This window comes from Acipenser ruthenus, chromosome 58, assembly GCF_902713425.1.
Source record: "Acipenser ruthenus chromosome 58, fAciRut3.2 maternal haplotype, whole genome shotgun sequence".
Taxonomy (NCBI): Eukaryota; Metazoa; Chordata; class Actinopteri; order Acipenseriformes; family Acipenseridae; genus Acipenser; species Acipenser ruthenus.
The window spans coordinates 4,561,092-4,566,323 of NC_081246.1; positions in this window are offsets into that span (position 1 = coordinate 4,561,092).

The window sequence follows — 5,232 nt, forward strand, 5'->3', positions numbered from 1 at the left end:
ATGGGCACCAGTTTCCTACCTTTCTCTAATCTCATCTATGTGTTTTAATGTTATTATGAAATTGGCTCTACTGTGGGTCTAAGTCAGGGCCAGTAATGCATTGATGTCTATGGGGCTCCAGAGCCAATATGGCCGCCAAGGGGCAGCAGTTCCTTACCTTTCTCTAATTTGAGTGTTTTAATGTTGCTATGAAACTGGCTCCATTGTGGCTCTAAGTGTGGGCCGGTAATGCATTGATGTCTATGGAGCTCCAGAGCCAAAATGGCCGCCAATGGGCAACAGTTTCCTACCTTTCTCTAATCCCATCTGTGTTTTAATGTTATTATGAAACTGGCTCTATTGTGGCTCTAAGTGTGGGCCGGTAATGCATTGATGTCTATGGAGCTCCAGAGCAAAAATGGCTGCCACTGGGCACCAGTTTCCTACCTTTCTCTAAACTCATCTATGTGTTTTAATGTTATTATGAAACTGGCTCTATTGTGGCTCTAAGTCAGGACCAGTAATGCATTGATGTCTATGGAGCTCCAGAGCCAAAATGGCCGCCACTGGGCACCAGTTTCCTACCTTTCTCTAATCTCATCTATGTGTTTTAATGTTATTATGAAACTGGCCCTATAGTGGCTCTAAGTGTGGGCCAGTAATGCATTGATGTCTATGGGGCTCCAGAGCCAATATGGCCGCCAATGGGCAGCAGTTTCTTACCTTTCTCTAATTTGAGTGTTTTAATGTTGCTTTGAAACTGGCTCCATTGTGGCTCTAAGTGTGGGCTGGTAATGCATTGATGTCTATGGAGCTCCAGAGCCAATATGGCCGCCAATGGGCAGCAGTTAATTACCTTTCTCTAATTTGAGTGTTTTAATGTTGCTATGAAACTGGCTCCATTGTGGCTCTAAGTGTGGGCCGGTAATGCATTGATGTCTATGGAGGTCCAGAGCCAAAATGGCCGCCACTGGGCACCAGTTTCCTACCTTTCTCTAATCCCATCTGTGTTTTAATGTTATTATGAAACTGGCTCTATTGTGGCTCTAAGTCAGGGCCAGTAATGCATTGATGTCTATGGGGCTCCAGAGCCAATATGGCCGCCAATTGGCAGCAGTTTCTTACATTTCACTAATTTCAGTGTTTTAATGTTGCTATGAAACTGGCTCCATTGTGGCTCTACGTGTGGGCCGTTAATGCATTGATGTCTATGGAGCTCCAGAGCCAAAATGGAAGCCACTGGGCACCAGTTTCCTACCTTTCTCTAATCTCACTATGTGTTTTAATGTTATTATGAAACTGGCCCTATTGTGGCTCTAAGTGTGGGCCAGTAATGCATTGATGTCTATGGGGCTACAGAGCCCATATGGCCACCAATGGGCAGCAGTTTCTTACCTTTCTCTAATTTGAGTGTTTTAATGTTGCTTTGAAACTGGCTCCATTGTGGCTCTAAGTGTGGGCTGGTAATGCATTGATGTCTATGGAGCTCCAGATCCAAAATGGCCGCCAATGGGCACCAGTTTCCTACCTTTGTCTAATCTCATCTATGTGTTTTAATGTTATTATGAAACTGGCCCTATTGTGGCTCTAAGTCAGGGCCAGTAATGCATTGATGTCTATGGGGCTCCAGAGCCAATATGGCCGCCAATGGGCAGCAGTTTCTTACCTTTCTCCAATTTGAGTGTTTTAATGTTGCTTTGAAACTGGCTATATTGTGGCTCTAAGTGTGGGCCGGTAATGCATTGATGTCTATGGAGCTCCAGAGCCAAAATGGCCGCCAATGGGCACCAGTTTCCTACCTTTCTCTAATATCATCTATGTGTTTTATTGTTATTATGAAACTGGCTCTACAGTGGCTCTAAGTCAGGGCCAGTAATGCATTGATGTCTATGGAGCTCCAGAGCCAATTTGGCCACCAATGGGCAGCAGTTTCTTACCTTTCTCTAATTTGAGTGTTTTAATGTTGCTATGAAACTGGCTCCATTGTGGCTCTAAGTGTGGGCCAGTAATGCATTGATATCTATGGAGCTCCAGAGCCAAAATGGCCGCCACTGGGCACCAGTTTCCTACCCTTCTCTAATCTCATCTATGTGTTTTAATGTTATTATGATACTAGCTCTATTGTGGCTCTAAGTGTGGGCCGGTAATGCATTGATGTCTATGGAGCTCCAGAGCCAAAATGGCCGCCACTGGGCACCAGTTTCCTACCTTTCTCTAATCTCATCTATGTGTTTTAATGTTATTATGAAACTGGCTCTACTGCGGCTCTATGTCATGGCCAGTAATGCATTGATGTCTATGTGGCTCCGAGCCAATATGGCCGCCAATGGGCAGCAGTTCCTTACCTTTCTCTAATTTGAGTGTTTTAATGTTATTATGAAACTGGCTCTATTGTGGCTCTAAGTGTGGGCCAGTAATGTATTGATGTCTATGGAGCTCCAGAGCAAATATGACCACCACTGGGCACCAGTTTCCTACCTTTCTCTATTCTCATCTATGTGTTTTAATGTTATTATGAAACTGGCTCTACTGTGGCTCTAAGTCAGGGCCAGTAATGCATTGATGTCTATGGGGCTCCAGAGCCAATATGGCCACCAATGGGCAGCAGTTTCTTACCTTTCTCTAATTTGAGTGTTTTAATGTTGCTATGAAACTGGCTCCATTGTGGCACTAAGTGTGGGCCAGTAATGCATTGATGTCTATGGAGCTCCAGAGCCAAAATGGCCACCACTGGGCACCAGTTTCCTACCTTTCTCTAATTTGAGTGTTTTAATGTTGCTATGAAACTGGCTCCATTGTGGCTCTAAGTGTGGGCCAGTAATGCATTGATGTCTATGGAGCTCCAGAGCCAAAATGGCCACCACTGGGCACCAGTTTCCTACCTTTCTCTAATCTCATCTATGTGTTTTAATGTTATTATGAAACTGGCTCTATTGTGGCACTAAGTCAGGGCCAGTAATGCATTGATTTCAATGGGGCTCCAGAGCCAATATGGCCGCCAATGGGCAGCAGTTTCTTACCTTTCTCTAATTTGAGTGTTTTAATGTTGCTTTGAAACTGGCTCCATTGTGGCTCTAAGTGTGGGCTGGTAATGCATTGATGTCTATGGAGCTCCAGAGCCAAAATGGCAGCCAATGGGCACCAGTTTCCTACCTTTCTCTAATCTCATCTATGTGTTTTAATGTTATTATGAAACTGGCTCTACTGTGGCTGTAAGTCAGGGCCAGTAATGCATTGATGTCTATGGAGCTCCAGAGCCAATTTGGCCACCAATGGGCAGCAGTTTCTTACCTTTCTCTAATTTGAGTGTTTTAATGTTGCTATGAAACTGGCTCCATTGTGGCTCTAATATTGGGCCGGTAATGCATTGATATCTATGGAGCTCCAGAGCCAAAATGGCTGCCACTGGGCACCAGTTTCCTACCCTTCTCTAATCTCATCTATGTGTTTTAATGTTATTATGAAACTGGCTCTATTGTGGCTCTAAGTGTGGGCCGGTAATGCATTGATGTCTATGGAGCTCCAGAGCCAAAATGGCCGCCACTGGGCACCAGTTTCCTACCTTTCTCTAATCTCATCTATGTGTTTTAATGTTATTATGAAACTGGCTCTACTGTGGCTCTATGTCATGGCCAGTAATGCATTGATGTCTATGTGGCTCCAGAGCCAATATGGCCGCCAATGGGCAGCAGTTCCTTACCTTTCTCTAATTTGAGTGTTTTAATGTTGCTATGAAACTGGCTCCATTGTGGCTCTAAGTGTGGGCCGGTAATGCATTGATGTCTATGGAGCTCCAGAGCAAAAATGACCACCACTGGGCACCAGTTTCCTACCTTTCTCTAATCTCATCTATGTGTTTTAATGTTATTATGAAACTGGCCCTATTGTGGCTCTAAGTCAGGGCCAGTAATGCATTGATGTCTATGGGGCTCCAGAGCCAATATGGCCGCCAATGGGCAGCAGTTTCTTACCTTTCTCTAATTTTAGTGTTTTAATGTTACTATTAAACTGGCTCCATTGTGGCTCTAAGTGTGGGCTGGTAATGCATTGATGTCTATGGAGCTCCAGAGCCAAAATGGCCGCCAATGGGCAACAGTTTCCTACATTTCTCTAATCTCATCTATGTGTTTTAATGTTATTATGAAACTGGCCCTATTGTGGCTCTAAGTCAGGGCCAGTAATGCATTGATGTCTATGGGGCTCCAGAGCCAATATGGTCGCCAATGGGCAGCAGTTCCTTACCTTTCTCTAATTTGAGTGTTTTAATGTTGTTTTGAAACTGGCTCCATTGTGGCTCTAAGTGTGGGCTGGTAATGCATTGATGTCTATGGAGCACCAGAGCCAAAATGGTTACCACTGGGCACCAGTTTCCTACCTTTCTCTAATCTCATCTATGTGTTTTAATGTTATTATGAAACTGGCTCTACTGTGGCTCTAAGTCAGGGCCAGTAATGCATTGATGTCTATGGGGCTCCAGAGCCAATATGGCCGCCAATGGGCAGCAGTTCCTTACCTTTCTCTAATTTGAGTGTTTTAATGTTGCTATGAAACTGGCTCTATTGTGGCTCTAAGTGTGGGCCGGTAATGCATTGATGTCTATGGAGCTCCAGAGTCAAAATGGCCACCAATGGGCAACAGTTTCCTACCTTTCTCTAATCCCATCTGTGTTTTAATGTTATTATGAAACTGGCTCTATTGTGGCTCTAAGTCAGGGCCAGTAATGCATTGATGTCTATGGGGCTCCAGAGCCAATATGGCCGCCAATGGGCAGCAGTTCCTTACCTTTCTCTAATTTGAGTGTTTTAATGTTGCTATGAAACTGGCTCTATTGTGGCTCTAAGTGTGGGCCGGTAATGCATTGATGTCTATGGAGCTCCAGAGTCAAAATGGCCACCAATGGGCAACAGTTTCCTACCTTTCTCTAATCCCATCTGTGTTTTAATGTTATTATGAAACTGGCTCTATTGTGGCTCTAAGTCAGGGCCAGTAATGCATTGATGTCTATGGAGCTCCAGAGCAAAAATGGCCACCACTGGGCACCAGTTTCCTACCTTTCTCTATTCTCATCTATGTGTTTTAATGTTATTATGAAACTGGCCCTATTGTGGCTCTAAGTCAGGGCCAGTAATACATTGATGTCTATGGGGCTCCAGAGCCAATATGGCCGCCAATGGGCAGCAGTTTCTTACATTTCTCTAATTTCAGTGTTTTAATGTTGCTATGAAACTGGCTCCATTGTGGCTCTAAGTGTGG